Source organism: Equus caballus, chromosome 24 (assembly GCF_041296265.1).
Source record: "Equus caballus isolate H_3958 breed thoroughbred chromosome 24, TB-T2T, whole genome shotgun sequence".
NCBI classification, from domain to species: Eukaryota; Metazoa; Chordata; class Mammalia; order Perissodactyla; family Equidae; genus Equus; species Equus caballus.
In genome coordinates this window covers 26,453,326-26,478,061 of record NC_091707.1, presented here as the reverse complement: position 1 = coordinate 26,478,061, position 24,736 = coordinate 26,453,326, and the positions used below count along the sequence as shown (strand labels likewise).

Genomic DNA, 24,736 nt, shown 5'->3' with positions numbered 1-24,736 from the left:
CTAAAATACAAAGTAGAAAAATCCAAGATTTTGGAGTCAAATAAACTGAATCCAAATCCTTGCTACCACTTATACTACGATGTTGGATAAAACATTTAATCTCTCTGAGCCTCTGTTTCCTCATTTGTAAAAGGGAGAATAGTGATTAAAAAAACTTGCAGTGTAGTTGTTAATATTTAGAAACATATACAAAGGACATAGCATACTGCATAATACATTAAGAGATGGGGCAAGGGATACAGTCTGAGTAGGAGTTAGGGAAAAACAAAAAGTACTGTGATTTAGCCAGACCACTACTCTTAGAACAAAATTTAAGTATAAACAGATAAAGTGTCAAGTATAAAAGGAACAGTGTCCCTTTAAGATGCCTACAAAGAATTATCAAATTTCCTTTCACAAACTCTTAAGTATCTACTGAGCCCTCTTGAGTCATTCTGAAAAACATCTGCAGGTAGTCACTTGTATATTCTTAGATGAATCACCTGGGTCCGAGGATTAAATCTGGGGTTCATGACCCAATTTTCATGAATACTCTGATACTATTGCACAACAATGTGTGTGTTTCAGGGGAAGGGCCCAAAAAACCATCAGATTCACAAAAGATTAATAGTAGACAGTTATATTTACATGCCCAGTATTTATAAAGTGGAATTTATACAGTTTTCAATGTGATGCAATTTGAAGAAACTCAATAATTTGCTGCCGGAAGTGTATATCAGTAAAATGAATCACACTGAAAAAGAGTTTGGCATTATCTAGTAAATTGACCATGCCATACCCTATCACCCAATAATTTCATTCCCAGGTATGTACTTTAGAGCAGGGATGTCCAACAGAACTTTCTGCAATAATGGGTAATATTCTCTATCTGCACTGGGCAATAACATAGCCACTGGCCATATATGGCTATCGAGCACTTGAAATGTGGCTAGTGTAACTGAGGAATTGAATTTTAATTTTAGTTAACTTAAATTTAAATAGTCATATGTGGCTACTGGCTACCATACTGGAGAGAAGCATCTTAGAGAAACACATGTACATATAACCACCATAAAAGTACAGGAACGTACATGGTAACATTATTCATAACAACCAAAAAGAAAAAACAACTCACAGGCCAACCAACAGTAATATTATTAAATAAATTATGGTATATTATTTTTTAAAAATAAACTGTTACAATTCTATAACATTATGAATACAATCTTGAAATTCATTTGCATATTATTTGAGCAATTCTGTGATTCTGCTCTGAGTTTCAAAGAACTAACAAATTCTCTCAAAACATCCTAATCTCTAAGGGACTGTCCATACTTACATTTCAAAGTCAGAACTTTGACGGCAGTGACTTCATCTAATACTTCTCTATATCCTGCCGAAAGTCTTCACGTTGTAAATATTCAATATTCACCTATAATTTTCTGTATGAACTAGTTAGGAAATTTGAGACAGACAAAACTATGTAAAAGTGAATGATGATTACTTGTAGAAAAAAAACCCCAATTCCTTACACACAAATATCATACAGATAATACTACCAATGTAAAGCAGAATTTTTTAAATCTTGAAATAGAAAAAATTTTCTCTCACATTAAGTATAACACATTTATATTGTAACTATATTTGAACAATAATATAAAGTTTTCTTAGTAAAACTTGGTAAGACTTTGCAACAGCTTCTGTTTAAGCTTTAGGGGAAAAATGGAGAATGTAGGACAAGAAAACAAGATTTCTGGGAGTCCAGAGGCAGGTAATAACACAGCTAACAAACCAGGCAATGGTGCACTGAAGAGAGTACCAAACAGATTATGAGTCTGGTACTTGAGATCCAACCCTAGGGCTGCCACTAAGATTATTCCAAAAGCCACCTTTCTGGCATCTCTGCCTCTGATTTGTGAAGGAGAACAGATTCTGTTCCGGAGGGGAGAGGGAAGTTAAAAATCTCAAATCCAGCTGTATCTTTTTTCTTTTTTTGAGGAAGATTAGCCCTGAGCTAACATCTGTCGCCAATCCTTTTTGCTGAGGAGGACTGACCCTGAGCTAACATCCGTACCCATCTTCCTCTATTTTCTATGTGGGACACCTGCCACAGTATGGCTTGACAAGCAGTGTGAAGGTTCACACCTGGGATCAGAACCAGGAACACTGGGCCCCCAAAGCAGAACGTGTGAACTTAACCACTATGCCACTGGGCCGGGCCCCTCCAGCTGTTTCTTGACAGAAATTTAGAAAGGAAGAAAAACAACTTTCTGAAGCTTCATTTATATCCCAAACATTACACAAAAATGAATACCTAAATATAGGTACTCTTTAAGCACAACCAAATTCTAGCAGAGCACTTAGTTCAGTGCACTCATAGGAGGCAGTCAATTATTTGAAATGAACGCATCTCAAAGGGACTTCTGAAGCATACAAGCAAAATACAGAAAGCCTACTTCTTAGGTCAAATCAAAGTAATGCATTTTAAGCGATACTATCAAATATTTTCGGTGACAACGTTCAACCCTCAAAATACAAAATTACATTACAACACAAATTCTCAATTTTTTATGTGATATTTATGATACTATTGTGAAACCAAGAACTTATACTTTATACCAAAAAAGACCTAATTCAAAAGACAATTTAGCTATAAAGATAAACACAATTATAATTTCTAATATTTGGAATAACCAATTAGATATACCACAAACTGTAAAAAATCTGAATCTCCTTAATTACTCCACATCTGTCAATTTGTCACAAAGCATAGTGCAGCCATAAAACAGAGAGAGAGAAGCAAATACTTATTAAGTATCTACTATGTGTCACAATGTTTTGCTTAGTGCCTTCCATACCTTATTTTAACCTTTTCAATCATCTTCCAAGGTGGGACATGTTATAGATGAGGAAAGTGGGGGCTTGGCTGGGAATTAGAGCATGGAATAACTTCCCAACCCAGCTGACCCTAAGGCTCTTTCCACTACATTTACTATAATATTTTCATTTCTCCCGCTAACATTTTGCCTAAAACAAAAGTAAGCAAACAGTTCACAGGCCAAATCAGGAAGGCTCTGTTTTTATAAGTAAAGTTTTATTGGAACACAGTTACATTTATTTGCTTGGTTACCTTTACACTAACAGCAGAGTTGAGTACTTCAATTGAAATGATATAGCCTGCAAAGCTTAAAATATTTACTATCTAGCCCTCACAGAAAGTTGCCAACCCCTGCCTTAAAGCAGCAAAAATGCCAAGAACCTCAGAAGCCTGAAAACTTCAACGTTTGGGCTCTTTGAGACAACTGTTAACTTAAGAAGAACTTTAAAATGATACAAGACAAAAGTCCAAATTGCTTGAATTTTTATAATGGTTAAACCATATGACAAGCCCAAATTTATAAAAATGATAAAATTAAACAGCTAGATTATGAGGTTACTGAAACCTATTCTTCATAATTAAACTGTCTCCTGTAGTCTCAATTGATGGAGCAAAAACTCACAATTCAAAATATTAAAATATATTTAATAAGCATGTATCTTTTTACCATATACTCACATTTTTCATTAAGGAACATCTTAAATATAGCAAAACAGAGCCTGGATTTTTCTTACAAGTAGTTTATTTTATACTTCACTTCACACTTTGTGATTTAATACATTCACTGAATTCATTCTACTCGGACCCGCCAAACATTTATATGATTACTCATGGGAGTATAGCTGATTTCCTGGTGTGAGGAAGGAGCCTGTTTTTTTTGTTGTTGTAGTATTTTTTAAATTTTCATTGTTTTTATTCCAAGTAAAAATCTCCTAATTAAATCATTTTATCTTCATTCAAAATACACTTCACTATCCAAACACATTTCAACAACTTCCCTAAATTAACCCAGCATGAGGAATGTTTGATTACAGTGATACAAATAACATTTCCTTTCTTCACTTAGTAATTTAACAAGAGTCCTCTAGTGGTAAAGTACAGTCTACAAACTCCAGTACAGATTAAGGAAACTTAAGTCCTACCAACATGTAAAATTTATATAACTGTTAATGAATATCTTGACTCCTCTGACTTTATAAGCACTCTAGTTCACAAAATCTTATCCAGTTTCCTTCTTCATTTTTAAGAATGTTAACATCTATTAGTCAAAGAAAAACAATCCAAAATGATTTTTTGTTTGAAACAACCCCAGAGTTATTCCCAGAAATAGGGAAGGCTGATTCAACCTTTGAAAATTAATCAGTGTAATTCACAATATTAACAGATTAAAGAAAGAAAGTCCACATTATCACCTCAATAGATGCAGAAATGGGATTCAACATCCATTCATGATAAAAACCCTCAGCAGCCTTGAACAGAAGGAAACTTCCTTAACCTGATTTGGAGAATCTACAAAATGACCTACAGCTAACATCACATTTTAAAGGTGAAAAACTGAAGCTTTCCCTTTATGATTATGAACAAGACAAGGATGTTCTTTTTCACCACTTTTTCAACATCTCACTGGAAGTCCTAGCCAGCACAATAAGTCAAGAAAAGGAAAAGGCATACAGACTAGAAAGAAAGAAACATTTCTCTTTTCATAGATGACATGACTGTCTACTCAGAAAAGCCCAAGAAATCTACAAAAAAAATCTCCTAGAATAAATGAGTTTAGTAAAAACTCAGGCTATAATGTCAATATACAAAAATCAATTGTATTCTATATACTAGCAGTGATCAACTGGAAACTCAAGTTTTTTTAAATGACCATTTACTATAGAACCAAAAAACTGAAACACCAAATATTTGCAGGATATGTATGTTGAAAACTACAAAACACTCATGAAAGAAATCAAAGATTTCTAAATAAATGGAGAGAAATACCACATTCATAGATTGGAAAGCTCAATTTTGTTAAGATGTCCATTATCCTCAAGTTGATTTATATAGATTAAACACAGGATTAAAAATCGTGGCAGAATCTTTTTATGGATATCAGCAAGCTGATTCTAAAATTTATATGGAAAGGCAAAAGAACTAAACTAGCTAAAATAATTTTGAAAAAGAATAAAGTTGGAGAACTCATATTATCTGACTTCAAGACTTATTTTAAAGCTAAGGTAATCAAGACATTGTGATATTGGCAAAGGACAGACAAAGAGAGCAATGGAACACAAGAGTCTAGAAACAGACCCACACAAATGTAGTCAAATGGTTTTTGACCAAGAGACAAAGGCAATTCAATAGAGAGAGGATAGTCTTTTCAACAAATGGTCATGGAACAATCGGACAAATAAATGAAACTCAACTTAAACCTCTCTCTTTATACAAAAATTAACTCAAAATGGAACATAGATCTAAATGTAAAATATAAAACTTGCAGAAGAAAACGTAAGAGAAAATCTTTGTGACCTTGAGTTAGGCAAAGAATTCTTAGATATAATACCAAAAGTAAGACCCATAAAAGAATATCCTGCTACTTCGGACTTCATCAAAATTTAAAACTTCTGTACTTCAAAAGACATTGTTAAGAGGATGGAAAAGGCAAGCCATAGACTGGAGGAAAATCTTTGCAAATCACATATCTCACAAAGGACTATAAAGAACTCTCAAAACTAAACAAGAAAATCCAATTTTAAAATGGGCAAAAGATTTGGAAACTTCACCAAGAAAGATATACAAATGGCAAATAAGCACATGAAAAGATGATTAACATCATTAGTCATGAGAAAAATGCAAATAAAAACCACAATGAGATATTGCTACATAACTATAAGAATGACTAAAATTAAAAAGACTGACCATACCAAGTGTTGATGAGGATGTAAAGTAACTGGAACACCCATACACTGCTGGTGGGAATACAAACTGGTTTAGCCTCTTTGGAAAACAATTTATAGCATATAGTTTCCTATGCTGCTGTAACAAATTACCACAAATTTAATGGCTTAAAAGAACACAAATGTAGTATTTCCCAGTTCTGTACTTAAAAGTCTGACACAGGTCTCCCTGACCTAAAATCAAGGTGCTGGCAGAGCTGCCTCCTTTTCTGAGGGCTCTAAATATTAAACCATTTCCCAGCCTCTTCCAGCTTCCAGAGACCACATTCCTTAGTTTATGGCTTTGCTCCTCCATCCCCAAAACCAAGAACTCTGCATTTTGCTGGCTCTGCTTCCACCATTACATCTTTTTTTCTGATTCTACTGCTTCTCGCTTTCCCTTTGAAGGGAAACCCTATAATACATTGGGCCCACTGGGATAATCCAGGATACTCTCCCTATTTTAAAGTCAGTTGATTAGCAAACTTAATTCCATCTGCAACTTTAACCCTTGCCATGTAACCTAATTTATTCACAAATTTCAGGGATTAGGACATCTTTGTGGGCCATTATTCTGCCTACCGCAGACACTTTTTAAAACGAAGTTAAAGATACATGTCATATGACCCAGCAATGCCACTTTAAGGTGCTGACCCAAGAGAAATGAAGACTTATGTTCACACAAAAACCTTTTTGTAAAGATTTATAGCAGCTTTATTCACAGTCAAAAAAAAAAAAACAAAAACAAAACTGAAAATAACTCAAATGTCCTTCAACTGGCAGATGGATAAACAACTGTGGTACATCCATACAATGGATACCACATTCAGCAATAAAACAGAAGGAAGTGCTGATACAGTCAACAACATGGTTCAACACTCAAATGCATGATGCTAAATGAAAGAAACCAGACTCAAAAGGCTAAATACTATAGCATTCCATTTATACAATACCTAGAAAAGACAAACTATAGGAAATGACAACAGATCACTAGTTGCCAGGAGTTAAGGGTGGGGGAAGGGTTGACTACAAAAGAGCAGCTCAAGCGAATTCTAGGTGCTGGAACTGTTCTGTATCTTGATTTTGGTAGTTGCACAGCTCTATTCATTTGTCAAAACAATTACACAATGAAAAGAGTTAATTTTATATCAAGTAAACTAAAAATAAAGTTAAAATCTTTTTGAAAGAAAGAAAACACATCATTTCTCACCCATCAAATTGGCAAAAATTTAAAAATCTGACAATACCAATCTGACAATTCCAAATGTGGCCAACGATGACTCATATATTGTTGGCAGGAACGTAAATTGTTACAATTTGAGAGGATAATTTGGCTGCAGCAGTAAATTTGAAAATGCACATCAACCTATGACCCAGCAATTCCACTTACAGGTAGGTATACAGTGTAGGGAAACCTTCACACCTGTGCTGGAGGGGACACGTACAAGGATACTTATTAAACACTGTCTGAAATATTGAAAAACTGAAAACAACCCTTTAGTAGGGGAATTTAATTAACTGTGGTTAGTGGTTATTAAAAAAAGGAAAAAAACGCATAAGGGAAAGAAACAACCCTGCTGGCTACATATATGATTTTGAGAAGGGTAACTTACTGATTTATTTAACAATAGTATATTGTGAAAAGAGCACTGTACTTGGACTCTGGAAACAAGCATTTTAGCATTTAGGTCCAACTTTGCCACTAACCAGCAGTCAGACTATGGACCACCGAACTCTATAAACCTCACTTTCCTTTTCCTGGAAAACGAAGCGGTTAGGCTATGCAACCACTAGGATTATTTCCAACTCAAGAATTCTATGATTCATAATCAAAAATTGTATTCTAAAGCACCTATGTCAGGAAACTATTTTTCCCAGACACCTTGAATCAGAAACTATAAAAGAAACTGGACAGTATATTGATAGATAAAATGGATAAATTTCTTGGTATGTCTGCGATGAACTTTTTAAACAAGATCCTAATTCAGAAAGGGCATATAAACAGCTCAACCGTACTGACTTGGGTCACTCTCAGGTAAAACTTACATATCGTCTCCCATTGTAACATTCTAAAACAAGTTAAAATCATTAATGAGTCCATCTTTACTTGTCAAGTTCAGGTCTGTCTAGCCAAAAGTCACTGAAGTACATGGTAAGATTTACTTGATTTTTTTTTAACAAAGATAAAATAATGAATTGCTTTTGGTATTTTTGCCTGTTTCATCTATAAAGATCTTACGTTATAGCTGAATAGGTTCAGCCTGCTACAATAATTTAGAGTCTTTTAAAACTTGTAATATGCCATGTCCACAGGGATCCAGAAAAAAAAATCAGTAGTTCATAATCCAAAAAAGCTTAACAATTTCATTACCATCAATACTTATACTTCAACGACACCAATAACCAACATGTCATTTATTCTTATTGCAGAATTTAATAGGTTATTAACTTATGGTATAATCCAAAAGCATAATTACGATACTGTCATTAAAACATGGTATGTCTTTTTTAAAATCAGAAATATTAACTCCTTTCACCTACCTTGTCAGCAAAACCAAACTTTCAAAAATCTTGTTCTACAGGCTTTCCAAATCTAAATTTTTACAATTCTAAACGAATACGGAAACAAAACACACACTATATACTACTTCTAAAAACCTCCTAGCGATCAGATTTTAATTTTAGCGCCAACTGCCAAGAAAAACCTTTGGACGCAAATCTAAATTCCATACACATTACCGTATGTCAATCAACTAAACAGAAGGTGGGTTATTATTATTAGGAAGTTACATAATTTGCCCCAGAGACTGTTCAAAGCGCCTTTCATTAAACGTAACTTACAATAATTTACAGGCTTCAAAATTCATTTTGCAAACTTACGAGGAAATTATCAGAAACCATTAGGAGATTAGGCTTTTCTTGAAAAGTGGTCACAAGGAAGTGGGAACTGATTTTTTGTCTAAAGAACGCAACGAGCAGCTGAATACCAGGAGCTGAGTCAGGCAGAGGAACGCCGACTACATTCCCTCTTCTAAAGGAAAGTGTTCGCCCAGCTATTCCCCCGACCCGGCCTGGAGGGAGTCCTGGGAGTCGCGAACTCCGGGCGGGGGCGCAGAGGGCAGGCGACTCCCTACCGCCCCGCTGTAACTTGGGCCAGGCGGGCAGGAATCCCCGCCAGCCCAAGCGGGTCCCTCGCCAAGGCAGAGAGAGCCGGCACGGCCAAGCTGCGTTCCTCCGAGGGACAAAGGTTGAGCTCACGTCCTCCGCAGCCGGCCGGAGAGCCTGCTGGCGGGGCAGCGGCGGAGCAGCCCCGGTTTCCCGGCCGAGCTCCCCGTATGGGGGAGGGGGTGAGCCCGGACGCCCCTCCCCCCAACTCCCGGGACCTGTTGATTAAGATCTCCACCCCACGCCACCGCCAGTCCATCTCTTACCTTCGCGCCACAGCGGCCGATCCTCCCGCCCCGGCGGCTCCTAAACACTGCAGGAAGGACAGCTCCCCAGCTGTACTTAAAATACCAGCTAAAGAATCCAGAAACTCCCGGATTCCCCACCTCACAACCCTTGGTCCCCGCCCCCCACCCCACCCCACTGCCAGTCGCCGCCGTCGCCACCGCCGCCAGCGACTCCACCTCCAGACCGCGCGAGACCAGCCCCCGCGGCCGCCGCGAGACCGCGCACGCGCCCCCGGGACTCTGGCGCAGTGGGCGCGCCTATCCCAGGCCCTCCTCGGCGCGCCCCGCCCGCTACTAGGCGGAGAGGCTGGCGCGGTTCGCCCAATCCCGAGCCGGCGCGGAGAGAGGGCCTTCTCATTGGTCCGCTCTGCAGCTCCCAAGGGGCAGTCGCGCGCACTCGCGCGCCTCTAAGTGTATATATATAACCGGCGAACTGCTTCGTTCTCAGGTACTTTTGGGGTTCGGGTTGGCGCGCTCCGTTGCGTAGGGGCCGAAGTCTCCCTGAGGCGTAGTGGGGAGCCCGCGCTGCAGCCCCCGACTCTTCTCCAGCTCGAGGACCGTCAGCTCCTGAAGAAAATCTGATTATTCCCCTTGAGGCGACTCCTCCTGTCCTATGAAGCACGTCACACAATCTAATATTTGTTTAAAAGAGAACCTTGACATACTTAAACACCTGGATGTGTGTAGTGTCCCACAGAAGAATTCTCTGCTATTGCAGAAGACTCCAAAAACCTAGCGGCTGGGACTGAGTTCTGAGAACCAGATAGGAAGGATGCCAAGGGCCACAGCTGTTTCACAAAAATCCAGTGAATGGATTTCGAGTTACTTGGGCCAACCCACATCCCGTGCAAGGAAATCCACGTAAACAGTCTCCAGGATTCCCTATAAACTGTTAGGCATATTCAAAAAGAAAAAATATATAGTGTGCGTGTCACCTGTTTTCTAAGTTCTTAAATGCATGAAGTAAATAATAACTCAAGAAGCTTCCTCTGGCTTCTCAATGAATCTTTTTTCCTGTAGCTCAAGGTGTCTCAGCCTCAGCGCTATTGAGATTTGGGCCAGATATTTCTTTACTGTGGGGGCTGTCCTGTGCGTCGTAGGATTTTTAGCGGCATCTCGGGTGTCTGCCCACTAGATGCCAGTAGTACCACTACCCCCATTTGTGACGTTGCGAAAGGCCCTCTGGCAGGCAAAATCACCTCCAGTTAAGAACCACTGAGAGAAGGATTGTCCCTCTTTACCCTACCTTCCTTGCTCAGCCCCAAGCAGTTTTGCAAAACACCTCCACCCAAATGAGCCTTCCAGCTACCCAGCTTTGTTTCCCCAAGCTGCTGGACTCCTCTGTCACAGGACCCCACCCTAGTAAAATGACGATCACTATCTGTGTGAGATAGCAGCTATTGATCTCAAAATACGTGGAAATTCCTTTGTAAAATGCTATGCAAATGTTTATTATTTTTACTTCCTAAAAGTATTTTCGTTTTAAAAGAGGGTATACCCTATGGCAAATAAAACGTTTCTTCTCTGGGGAGTAGAGCCATTCCCAGAATCCCCAAATGACTCAAATAACTAGTGTTGTATGCAAAAAATGAAGGGTAGCTGGAAGAGTGGAAGGTATAGAAAATGGAGGCCAAGCGCTTGGATTCAAGTTTTAGCTTTGATGCTAACTAGTTCTGTGATTTGGATGAGTGACAAGTTTCCTGGGCTTAAATTTTCTCATCAGTAATATAACAAGTTAGTTACTTTTTTTCCTAGTTTTAAGATTCTAGAAGTCTCTGCATATGGAATCTAACATGAACAGCACAGGGAGTTAAGAAAATATAATATTCATCCCAAAATAGAATGAAATGAGTAATCTGTGGTTTAAAACCACCTGTCAGAAGAGTTGTTCATTCTTGTCATAAGGCAATTCACCCACTGAGTCACCTGGCAAATTTGTAACTAAGTAGTATTTTGGGTGAGTAGTGAAATCTGTACTGTAAAATCAAATGTACAGTGGAGAATAACCATAGTAAATACCCTTCCTCCTTCCCCATCTTGGCGTCTGCTTAACCCGTCATCTGCCAACAGCCTCTATCACATCTTTATGTAATAAAATGTTGTGCTATTTTGTTTCATTAAAGGCTTGGGGGAAATATATTAATATTGCATTTCAGCCATTTGCAACAGGTCTGAAATCTCAGTTTTCAAGATTCTGCCGTTCACCATTGTAAGTGAAATCCATAACTAAGGCTATTGTATCCCTTTGGTTTTATCACCTCTATATACTAGTGAAAGCTGAGTTTTCATAGCTGAATTAGTAGCCTGATCACTTAATAATTGTATGAACCAGATGATCAGAAATAATGTAAATTAAAAGAAGAGTAATTACTATTTCAGATATAAGAGAAGTTATGAAATAATGAATTAGTAGGTACATTAATTATTAAGTAAATAACTAAAAAAAATTTTAAATGCCAAAAAAGACAAAAAGCAAACCAGCACACTATGAACTTTTCTAATTTAATTATGTTTAGTTATTATTTTGATGTTTTATAGTACTTGTTAACCTTTCATAAATCTAACTAAAAATATTATGCCCCTAAGCTAAGAACAGCAGGCAGTTGTTGCCACCATGTGGAATGAGAGGTCCCACTGTCTCATGTTAGCATCAGTGTCATTCAGTACACATCAGTATCATTCCACTCAGTTAACTTTAATAAATATTCACTCGTTAATTCAAAAATTATATACTGAGTACTTGCTTTGTGCTAAGCACTATGCTGTAGGGAATTGAAACAGGTGAGAGTCCCTGTCCTGGAGAAATTCACAGTAAGGTGGGCAAAGGGACAAGGTAAGTAAGGTCCACATAGGTAAAATACAAGGGAAAGTGTGGTAAATGAAAACAAGGTGCTTTGTGGACTCAAAGAAAGGTAACATCTTATACTAGGAGAAGCTTTACTATCTAAATGCAGGGGAGACGGAGGGGGACAGAGGATAAATTACTTGGAAAACACCCACAATAATAGGAGAACCAAGATCTTGTACATGGCTTTCAAAAGGTAGACATAAAACTTTTTATTGATTTGAATGACTGAGTGGAGTACACAGAGAAAAGCATGGGCTTACTATGGGAACTCAAGTCGTCAACAATGACTTCAGAGTAGAGTATTCAATGTTTAGGATGTTAGTCATTAATCACACTTTTATTAGTACTCTTCTTTGCTGGTCCTGTGCTAGGCTGGGGATGTGTACACAAATAAAACATGATCCAGGAGAAATTGTATTTTGGAGACAGGAGGTAGGCAAATTTGGAGCTTAGAAAATTTTCTAATGAGAGAAAGACCAAGACTGAATGCGAAGAGAAAGGAACTCAGGTTTGTTCCCCCTGAAAAGGGCAATGAAGTTACCCATATTTTTCCTCCTCGAGCTCCCAATCAAATCTCTATTTTGTTTGTGTCACAAATCTCAGCTGCGGCTTTAATTCAGATCCGTAAGTGAATCCCTGTGACTGGGTCTGGGGTGGTGTCTGTGCTGCACTCCAAAGAGATGAACTCGGATGCCTCTTCTCTCCTCTCTTGGACTCCCTCTGAGATTTAACTCCACCACTGCTTCACAACAGCCTCTGTCATGGTCACGGATTAGAGCCACTTTGTTAAATGCAAAGGTCAGTGTTCAGTCCTCATCTTCCTTGACCCGCCAGCAGCCTTTGATGCTCTTGAGCATTTTCTCCATTTGTCTTCTGGGCTCCTGAAGCACCACTATAACCTCTCCTCCTACCCTCTGGAGCCTCCTTCTCAGTCTCTTTTGCTGATTCTTTATCTTCCTGAAGTTGGAATGTCCCAGGGCTCTAATATTCAATATTTTACTTCTCTCTGCCTGAGTTTGAATCCAGCTCTACCACTTGCTATCCTATGAAGCACAAAGTCAATTTCTCCGAGATTCAGTTTCCTCATTTATAAAATTGAGGATAATAAAAGTAGCTACCTCCTACAGTGGTTGTGAAGACTAGATGAGTCTATATATGAAAAGTGCTTAGAACAGTGCCTGGTGCTGTATGCACTATTTGTCTTTATTCTTATCAGCATGTTCATTGTCACTCACTCCCTCCATGATTTCCTCTGGTCTCAGTGGCTTTAAATTCCATCTATACACTGTCAGCTCTAAATTTATCTCTACCCTGAACTTCTGCCCTGAACTCCAGAATCATATATTCAACTGTTGGCTCAACATCTTTATTTGAATTTCTAATGAGCATTACAAATTTAACATGTGAGAACTTTTTGTTTTTGTCTAGTTTTCTTCATTTCAGTATATGGTGATGCCACTATTCCAGTTGTTCAGCCTCTCTTTCACACTGCACATCCAATCCATCAGGAAATTCTTTTATTTCTACCTTCAAAGCACATCCAGAATCTAACCACTTCTCACTAACCCCACTGCTACCACGCCACTGCAAGACACTATCCTCTTTTGCCTGGGTTACTGCAATAAGCTCTTTCCCACTCATATTTTCTCTTATCCATACTGCAGCCAGAGCGATCCTGCTAGAATAAACACAAGACCAGGTCACTGCTCTGCTCAGTAGCCTCTGGCCCAACGTGATCTCCCTGACCTCCACTCTCACTCCTCTTTCCCTTTCTCATTTCCCACCAGGCACACTGGTATCTTTGCTGCTCCTCACATATTCCGACAGCTTCTGCCTCAAAGCCTTTTGCATTTGTTATTTCTTTGCCTGAAATAGCCACTCTCCACATGGCTCCTCTCTCTCACTTCCTTTACGTCTCATTTCAAAAGTTATCAGTGAGGCCATCCCATTCTAGATCAAATAGCCACATTTCTCGACACCCTCTCCCAGCACTCCTTGTCCGCCTTCCCCAACTGTATTTCTCATTGTATTTGTTCACCATTCGACATATTGTGTATTTCTTATCTGTCTCCCCAGACTAGAATGTTAGCTCCATAAAGACCAGAACTTTGTCTATTTTATTCACTGCTACTTATTCTTAGATTCCCCAGCGTCTAACACAGTACCTGAGCTATGGATGGTACTCAATAAATATTTGTCGAGTGAATGAAATAGACATGAGTAGATGGAATAGAGATGATGAAAGGGTCAAAGAAAAAGCTTCAGCTTTGTCAAATGGCCTATGACTAGCCTATTTTATGAATAATTTCTGCCTGAAGATGATTGTTTTTGCTCCTATGTGGTGCTCTATGTGCTGAGGGAGGGAGACAGTATGGCAAATGCAAAGAGAAAAAGGAAGAGAAAACTATCTGATCTTTACCACCTCATTCCTGTGCTTCATGGGCCATTCCAGCTACTATAATAAGTCCTCATCTAAGTGATACAGCTGAGAGTAAGAAAACAAGAAGCGCCTGCAAAAGCCAAAATAGATATAACTAATTAGTTGCACTTAACTTTTACTCCAGAACTTACACAAGTCTTTGACAAGCTTCAATACCTTGTTTCTAACATCTAACAGATTTTAAGGGCTTATTATGGGTGTGACCCTTTAATGAATGTATTAGTTTAGAGCATCCTTACCCCTGCCGTGAGGCAGGGTGGGAGAAGCCAGCCTGGCGAGGGGAGTTTCTGATGGAAATTACAGATGAGTATAGGAGATAGTTCTCACTAGGAATTTGTAAAAGCTCAGTGGAAACAGATATCTGGGACTTTACAAACTTCTTCTCATGGAAAAGTGCCAACCCTGACATGTGATAGAGCCAGAAGAATTAGAATAGGTATTGGCCCTCAACTAAGTTTTAAAAGATGTGTTGGGTGAAATGAGAGATCTGGAGTACCATAGTGGACCCTTTAGGCACATTGAGAAAAAAGAAACCATTTTCTTTTCCTTTTTCCGCAATATTTTTAGAAGAATTTTTCAAACCATATTCAGGAATATAAACTGTTTTAAATCAAATAAAAGTAAATAATGTGAAGCTGGTGCCAGGGCCTGACTAAGCAAGTACTTGGATAGAAAGCTTTCAAGCCTCATGGCCCCTGGATAACACTTCAGGCAAATGCAGGCAGGTGAAGCAGCAAATGAGTCTCCCAAGCCTGTAACCTCGGTTCAGGGCACAGAATAGCTGAGAACAATATGGCAACAAGAATAAAAGTGCACTGATTTTTTTTCTTTTAAGTCTAGAATGAATAAATGAGATGAATACACCTAGGATCTTAGTAAAATGTGCAAATTAGCTTGTTTTTTTAACTTTTAGAAAATATGGTTTTTAAACATCTATGTACGTAAACCAAATGTATTTTTTTAATTGCAGTAGCACTGGTTTATGACATTATATAAATTTCAAATGTATATCATGATATTTCGATTCCTGTGTAGATTACATCATGTTCAACACCCAAAGACTAATTGTAATCCATCACCACACACATGTTCCTAGTCACCCCTTTCGCCCTCCTCCCTCCCCGCTTCCCCTCTGGTAACCACCAATACAATCTCTGTCTCTATGTGATTCTTTGTTGTTGTTTTTATCTTCTACTTATGAGTGAGATCATACAGTATTTGACTTTCTCCCACTGAATTATTTCACTTAGCATAATATCCTCATGGTCCATCCATGTTGTCACAAATGGCCAGATTTCATCGTTTCTTATGGCTGAGTAGTATTCCACTGTGTATGTATCCTGGGCTCTTCTTTATCCATTCGTCCCTTGATGGGTACCTAGGTTGCTTCCAAGTCTTGGCTATTGTGAATAATGCTGCAATGAACATAAGCGTGCATGTATCTTTATGCATTCATGTTTTCATGTTCTTTGGATAAATACCCAGAAGTGGACTAGCTGGATTGTATGATAGTTCTATTCTTAATTTTTTGAGGAATCTCCAAACTGTTTTCCATAGTGGCTGCATCAGTTTGCACTCGCACCAGTAGTGAATGTGAGTTCCCTTCTCTCCACATCCTCTCCAACACTTGCTGTTTCCTGTCCTGTTAATTATAGACATTCTGACTTGAGTGAGGTGACACCTCATTGTAGTTTTGATTTGCATTTGCCTGATAGTTAATGATGTTGAACATCCTTTCATGTGTCTGTTGGCCATCTGTATATCTTCCTTGGAGAAATGCCCGTTCATATATTCTTCCCATTATTTGATTGGGTTATTCATTTTTTTGTTGTTGAGTTATATGAGTTCTTTACATATTTTGGATATTAACCCCTTATCAGATACATGGTTTGCCATTATCTTCTCCCAATTGTTAGATTGTCTTTTCGTTTTGTTGATGGTTTCTTTTGCTGTGCAGAAGCTTTTTAGTTTGATGTAGTCCCATTTGTTTATTTTTTCTTTTGTTTCCCTTGCCCGGTCAGATATGGTACTTGAAAATATGCTGCTAAGACTGATGTCAAAGAGTGTACTGCCTATGTTTTCTTCTAGAAGTTTCATGGTTTCAGGTCTTACATTCAAGTCTTTAATCCATTTTGAGTTAATTTTTGTGTGTGGTATAAGATAATGGTCTACTTTCATTCTTTTGCATATGACTGTCCAGTTTTCCCAACAACATTTATTGAAGAGACTTTCCTTTCTCCATTGTATGTTCTTGGCTCCCTTGTTGAAAATTAGCTGTCCATAGATGTGAGGGTTTATTTCTGGGCTCTCAATTCTGTTCCATTGATCTGTATGTCTCTTTTTGTGCCAGTACCATGCTGTTTTGTTTACTATAGCTTTGTAGTATGTTATAGATATACTATTATATGGTAAATCAGGGAGTATGATACTTCTAGCTTTGTTCTTTTTTCTCAGGATTCCTTTGGTTATTTGGGGTCTTTTGTTGTTACATATAAATTTTAGGATTCTTTGTTCTATTTCTGTGGAAAATGTCATTGGAAGTTTGATAGGGATTGTATTGAATCTATAGATTGCTTTAGGAAGTATGGACATTTTAACTATGTTAATTCTTCCAATCCAAGAGCACGGAATATCTTTCCATTTCTTTGTGTCTTCTTCGATTACTTTCAACAATGTTTTATAATTTTCAGTGTACGGATCTTTCACATCTTTGGTAAAGTTTATGCCTAGGTATTTTATTCTTTTTGTTGCAATTGTAAAAGCAATTGTATTTTTAATTTCTCTTTCTGCTACTTCATTGTTAGTATATAGAAACATAACTGATTTTTGTATGTTGATTTTGTATCCTGCAACTTTACTGTATTCATTTATTGTTTCTGTAAGTTTTTTGGTGGATTCTTTACAGTTTTATATATATAAAATCATGCCATCTTCAAATAGTGAGTTTCACTTCTTTCCAATTTGTATCCCTTTTATTTCTTCTTCATGCCTGATTGCCCTGGCTAGGACTTCCAAAACTATGTTAAACAAGAGTGGTGAAAGTGGGCATCCTTGTCGGGTTCCTGATCTTAAAGGGATAGCTTTCAGTTTTTCTCCATTAAGAATGATATTTGCTGTGGGTTTGTCATATATGGCCTTTATTATGTTGAGGTGCTTTCCTTCTATATCCATCTTATTCAGAGTTTTTATCATAAATGGATCCTGTATCTTGTCAAATGCTTTCTCTGCATCTATTGAGATGATCATGTAATTTTGATTCTTCATTTTGTTAATGTGGTGTATCATATTGATTGATTTGCTGCTGTCGAACCATCTCTGCATCCCTGGAATAAATCCCACTTGATCATGGTGTATGATCTTTTTAATGTATTTTTGTATTCAATTTGCTGGTGTTTTGTTGAGGATTTTTGCATGGATGTTTATTAGTGATATTGGCCTGTGAGTTTCTTTTTTTGCGTTGTCCTTGTTTGGTTTTGGTATCAGGGTAATGTTGGCCTTGTAGAATGAATTAGGAAGCTTCCCCTCCTCTTCAATTTTTTGGAAGAGTTTGAGAAGGATAAGTATTAAGTCTTCTTTGAATGTTTGGTAGAATTCACCAAGGAAGCTGTCTGGTCGGGACTCTTATCTTTGGGGAGATTTTTGATTACTGTTTTGATCTCCTTACTGATGATTGGTCTATTCAAATTCTCTGTTTCCTTTTTATTCCATTTTGGAAGGTTGTGTGATGCTAAGAACTTATCCATTTCTTCTAGATTATCCAATTTGTTGGTGTATAACTTTTCATAGTGTTCTCCTATAATGTTTTGTATTTTTGAGGTGTCCATTGTAATTTGTCCTCTTCCATTTCTGATTTTATTTATTTGAGCCTTCTCTCTTTTTCTCTTGGTGAGCCCAGCTAAAGGTTTGTCAATTTTGTTTATCTTTTCAAAGAACTAGCTCTTGGTTTTGTTGATTTTTTCTATTGTTTTTTAAGTCTCTTTCATTTTTTCTGCTCTGGTTTTTATTATTTCTTTCCTTCTACTGATTTTGGGCTTTGTTTGTTCTTCTTTTTCAAATTTCTTTGGATGCACTGTTAGATTGTTTATTTGAGACTTTTCTTTTTGAAGTAGCCCTATATTGCTATAAACTTCCCTCCTAGACCCTTTGCTGTATCCCTTAAGTTTTGGCATGTCGTACTTTCATTTTCATTTGTCTCCTGATATTTTTTTTATTTCTCCTTTGATTTCTTTATTGATCCAATCGTTGTTCAGTAGCATTTTGTTTAATCTCCACATATTTGTAGCTTTTCTGATTTTATTCCTGTAGTTCATTTCTAGTTTCATACCTTTGTGATCAGAAAAGCTGCTTGGTATTATTTCAATCTTCTTAAATTTATTGAGCCTTGTTTTGTGGCCAAATATGTGATCAATCCTGGAGGATGTTCCATGTGCATTTGAAAAGGATGTGTATTCTGCAGCTTTTAGATGGAATGTTCTGTATATATCTACCAAGTCTATCTGATCTAATGTGTCATTTAAGGCCAATGTTTCCTTATTGATCTTCTGTTTGGATAATCTATACATTGGTGTAAGTGGAGTGTTAAAGTCCCCTGCTATTACTGTGTTACTGTGTATTTCTCCTTTTATGTCTGTTAATATTTGCCTTACATGTTTAGGTGCTCCTATGTTGAATGCATAGATATTTACAAGTGTCATATTCTCTTGTTGGATTGTTCCCTTTATCATTATGTAGTGTCCTTCTTTGCCTCGTTACAGTTTTTGTTTTAAAGTCTATTTTGTTTGATTTGAATTTTGCTACCCTAGCTTTCTTTTCATTGCCATTTGCATGGAGTATCTTTTTCCATCCCTTCATTTTCAGTTTGTGAGTGTCTTTAGGTGTGAAGTGTGTCTCTTGTATGCAGCATATATATGGGTCTTTTTTTTTTTATTAATTGGCCACCCTATGCCTTTTGATTGGAGCATTCAGTCCATTGACATTTAAAGTAGCTACTGATAAGTGTCTGCCTATTACCATTTTGTTACTTTTTTCTGGGTATTTCGGTAGTTCTCTGTCCCTGTCTTCTCTTCCTCTCTTCCCTTGTGGTTTGATGGCTTTCTTTAGTATTATGTTTGGGTTCCTTTCTCTTAATTTTTTGTGTATTTATTATACATTTCTGGTTTGTGATTACCATGAGGTTCATATAGAATAACCTACATATATAGCAATCTATGTTAACTTTATGGTCTCTTTAGTTTGACCTCCTTCTAAAAGCTCTACTCTTTTTACTCTCCTCCTCCCACATTTTATGTTTTTGATATATCTACCCTGTTTGTGTGTGTGTGTATTAGTTACTCTCTTATCATTGAAATAGGTAATTTTAGTACTTTTGCTTTTTGACCTTCATATTATCTTCATAGGTGGTTGATGTGCTGCCTTTCTGTATTTTTACCTTTACCAGTAATTTTATTGCCTTTTTTTTGAATACATAATTTTCTTATTCCTATTCGAGGTCTTCTCTTTCCCACTTAAGTAAGTCCCTTTAGCCTTTCTTGTAGAACTGGTTTCTTGGTGATAAACTCTTTTAACTTTTGCTTGTCAGGGAAACACTTTATCTCTCCTTCCATTCTGAATGATAACTTTGCCAGGTAAGGTATTCTTGGCTGAAGATCTTTTCCTTTTAGCACTTTAAATATATCCTGCCTCTCCCTTCTAGCCTGTAACCTTTCTGCTGAGAAGTCAGCTGATAGCCTTATGGGGTTTCCTTTGTATGTTACTTGTTGCCTTTCTCTTACTGCCTTTAGGATTGTTTCTTTGTCTTTAATTTTTGACATTTTAATTATAATGTGTCTTGGTGTGGGCCTCTCTGGGTTTATCTTGTTTTGTGCTCTCTGTGTTTCCTATACCTGGATGTCTGTTTCCTTCCTTAGGTTAAGAAAGTTTTCAGCTATTATTTCTTCAAATAGATTCTCTGCTCCTCCATCTCTCTCTTATCCTTCTGGGACACCTATAATCTGAATGTTAGTGCACTTGATATTGTCTCAGAGGCCTCTTAGACTGTTCTCATTCTTTTTAATTCTTTTATCTGTTCAGCTTGGGTGATTTCCTCTAGTCTTTTGTCCAGCTCACCGATCCATTCTTCTTTATCATCTACTCTGTTATTGAGCATCTAGTAAATCTTTCATTTCCAGTATTGTCTTCTTCATTTCCGTTCTTTTTTATATATTTCACTGAGTTCATCCATTCTTCTCCCAACATCAGTGGGCATCCATATGACTTTTTGTTTGAACTCTTTGTCAAGTAAATTGTTTATTTCTGTTTCATTGAATTCTTTTTCTGGGATTTTGTCCTGTTTCCTTATTTGGAATATATTCCTTTGCCTCCTCATTTTGCTTCTTTCTCTGTGCTTATATCTATATAGTAGGTGGGTCAGCTATGTCTTCTGATCTTGGACAGGTGGCCTTATGTAAGAGATGCCTTATAAGGCCCAGCAGTGTGCTTCCCCCTCGTCACCAATTCCAAATGTTCCAGGAGTGACCCCTGTGTGAGCTATGTGTGTCCTTGCATTGTGGCAGGTTGCTCTTGCTGCTGGTGCCCAGGGAGGCTTGGCTGTCTGCCTGCCTGGCTGGTTGTAATGCTCAGCTGCATGTGGCTGCTATGGACACTTCAGTCACTTTATCGGGCACGGGGAGCCCCAGCACAGTTGGCTGCAAGGTCTAATAGCACTTTTCTGTTGCAGTTTTTCTGTTGGGTAGGCCCTCAACATGGTTGGTTGCTAGGCTCAGGGGCTTAGAATTGCCTCCAGCCTGCAAGGCTCTTATCAGCTCTCTCAGGATTGCAGCTGAGTGGGGCTGGTCCCAGCATGGGAGCACCCAATTGTTTCAGGCTTTGGAAGGTGGGGCCCACCCCCTATATGGCTGTTTGAAAATCACAAGTCTTCTGCAGCTGACAAGTCTCACTTCCCAAAGGGCCACACATACTGTCAACACAGTCCTGCCCCATGTGTGCATCCTGACCCACTGAAGCAGACCCAGTGACCCCACTGCAGAGGCCCCACACACTCCACCAGCTCCTCGCACACATCCTGCTTTCAGAGGTGGGCCCACTCTCCCAGCTGCAGAGGATCTAGGCACCCAGTCTATGCAGGCCCACAAATTGCTTGCGGGCTTTCTGTTGGGTGGGGCCAGTCCCTAAGGCAGTTGCCAGTCCTGGTTGAACTGGATTAGATCTGCACTCTAGTGGGTGTGGCAGATATTGGGCTAACAGGCCAGGGGAAGAACTCCAATGGCGTCTGCCAGCGTTTATATCAGCATGCCTGTAGTAGATCACAATAATGGCTGCTGCCAATGTCTCAGTCCCTGGAGAGGTCTCACCTCTCACCAAGATGCACCCAGAGCCTATCAGGCGAGTCTCTTTTCACCAGGACTGTGTACCTTTCTTTCTGGTGATTTTAGGTTGCTTTCTGAAATGGGTAAATTTGAGTGGGGGCCCGTTTAAGAGCCAGATTTTTCCCCTTATGTCGAATAGCTTTTCTGGAGGAATTCCCCATTGTTGTTAGTAGCCAACAAAGCCAGATATTAGGAGACTCATCTCAGTTGTGCTGAGTCTGCAGAAAGCTTGTAGTGGGAACACTCACCCACTCCTCCAGAGAAGGCTGAATACCTTAGGATTGCTCCTGGCTGGCCGTGAAGTGCCACAGCTTGCAAAAGTGGCTTTTTTTTCTCCCCAGAAAGGAATTTCTTCCTCTTCCACCTCAGTCAGGACTGTTCCTTGTTGCAGGGGTTCCTTTTATTCAGTTTTAAGTTTTCTCTCAGGGGTAATTGTGCCCAGAGTAGCTGTAAATTGGTTGTGTCTGTGGGAGGAGATGAGTTCAGAGTCTGCCTACACTGCCCTCTTGACACTTCTCTCCAAAATAGTTAAAGACTCTTGAAAATATGCAAAAACTCTGAGGACCTCCTGTTTCTTCTTGTCTGCTGATGACCAAGAAGTCAAAGCTATTATTCAAAACCACGTTTTAATAATTATTCCTTGAAAACCATCTTTGTACATGATTGCATTTAGCAGTGTAAAGAGCTGGCCCCTTGTAAAGCATTAGAAGATTGGTAGTTACCTTTTCTTTATGCTATGTTAGGGCAATCTTTTTTCTATTGCATTTGAATTAGCTTTAATGAAGAAAACTGAGCTGTTTCAAAGGTTATCCAAAACTTGTAATTATTTTATAAAATGTTTAGAAGTTCTCATATAAAATATACCCTTAAGGACAGCCTCTTCTAGTAGTAGAATTAGAGACAAATGAGATTTTGTGATGCAGAATTGCATGAAATGTAATCTCAGTTTCAGTGGGTTAGGAAACCAGGAGCTTAGTTTAGCTGGGTGGCTCTGGCTCAGGGTCTCTCCTGAGGTTACAGTTAAGATGTAATTACAGTTAAGCTGGGCCTGCAATCCTCTGAAGTTATGACTGGGACTCTAGGAACTGCTTCCAAGAAGGATCCCTCATATGGCTGTTAGCTAGAGGCCTCAGTTCCTTGCCCTGTGGAACTCTTCTTAGGATGTGACAGCTGACTTCTCCCAGACAAATGATCCAAGAGAGAAGCAACCAAGACAAAAACTGCAGGGCCTTTTTATGACCTAGCCTCTAAAGCTACACCACATCACTGCTGCTTTACTTGCTTGAAGCAAGCCTCTCAGTCCAGTCTGCACCAAAGCAAGGAGAACAGTTTCCATCTCTTGAAGGGAGGAGTGTCAAGTATTTGTGGACATATTTTAAAACCACTAGATAATCTAATGTTTGATAAGTACTTTAGACATCAATGAATTATCATGTTAGCATGTTTAGGGTGAGGAATATTTTATCTGTGAGTTTGGAGCTTGTTACTCCCCTCTAAGTAATGACCACTAGGATCAGGTAGGTAAAATCAAATAATGTTCAAAGCATCATCACAATCTATTGTCTGTGTCCACATTCACTCTAATAATAGCTATATCGCCTGCCTCACTCCCAAACCCACCTGCAACCTACTCCAGTTCTTGCAGAAAATCCTTATCCATTCCTTTCTTATGAGCATAAGAAATGCCATATCCTACAGTAGGGCTGCTTTCCACCCATAGTGAAATATTTCTGATATGGCGCACTGTCAAAACGTGTGGAAAGTTCAAATAAGTTCATACTCTAAAATTCTATAGAGTTGCCCTTGTCTTCACACAAATTTAGTCCTCAGTGAACCTTAATAGATGCCTGTGGCATGAGCTTCCCTTTCAGAAGTCATGTTTCTTTTCCCCAGTAAGATGTTTAATTATGTGTTCATTGAGCCACAGAGACTTTCTCCCCTGCAAACTCTAGATCTGTTTAACGTATTTAAAGGTACGAAGATCTCTCAAATAACATACAAGTTATGAGGATGAGGTTTTTATACCAATTTCAAAAACAAAAAGGCCTTATTTGATCTATAATATTGCTCCCATGGAACTTCACCAATGTATTGGAAAATGCACTCCAAGTTAAAACTTATGACTCTGGGATTTGATTCCTTCCTACAGCACTCATGTTCTCTCTCCAGCCAAAAAATCCACACCTGGGTTTGTCCAGGTTCCACGAAGTGGTGGCAGTAGTGTTTCCAGTGGCAGGGAAGGCGAGAGCTGTCCCTGTGGCTCGGGGTCCTGTGGCAGCAGCAGTGACAGAGGATGCGTGTGCACTTCTGATGTCTGAGCCTGTTCATGTGTAAAGGCTCTTCTAACAAGTATTAAACATTCAAGGACTGACTTTAGATCTATATCGTGGAGGTAATCTACTTCCTAGAAAGGTAATGCTGCATCCATTTGCAAGTCATGTAATTAGCTTTTTGGTGTCTTGTTGAATTTTCCTTAAATACTCACATTAACAGGCCATTCCATCTAATTTGACAGCCAGTTATGCTCAAGATTAATATTTGGTATTTATATGTACCACTTATTTATCCATTCGCATGGAATATCATCCTCATTTTATTGAAAGATTTCCAAAGTATAAAGTGTTTTTTGTTTTGAAGTGGAAGAAGTCATGAATATATTTTCCTTATAAGTGGTGTTGTCTTAAGAATTGTGTTCTAAGGCTATGCTGACCATACTGGACAGCACAGATATTGAGCACTTTCATAATCACAGAAATTCTGTTGGACACTGCTGTACTAAGGATTCAATATGCTATCTCATGAGCTATTTTACAGTAGGAGGATGTGGGAGACAAGTAACATAAAGGAGTACTGG

At 38.5% G+C, this 24,736-nt stretch overlaps 1 protein-coding gene across 4 annotated transcripts in view; it reads right to left on the bottom strand.

Annotated features, from left to right (window-relative positions):
* The window catches only part of PALS1 (protein associated with LIN7 1, MAGUK p55 family member), a 96,287-nt gene extending 86,761 nt beyond the window's left edge, over window positions 1-9,526 (bottom strand). The window contains exon 1 of one of the 4 annotated variants that reach the window (XM_023627951.2): window positions 9,210-9,526. The gene's annotated coding sequence lies outside the window, so the exon portion shown is untranslated. Of the gene's footprint in view, window positions 1-8,658; window positions 9,180-9,209 lie in introns of those variants that run through there. The other 3 variants (XM_023627950.2, XM_070249646.1, XM_070249647.1) reach the window with 3 other exon arrangements.
* Window positions 9,527-24,736: the final 15,210 nt, after the last annotated feature.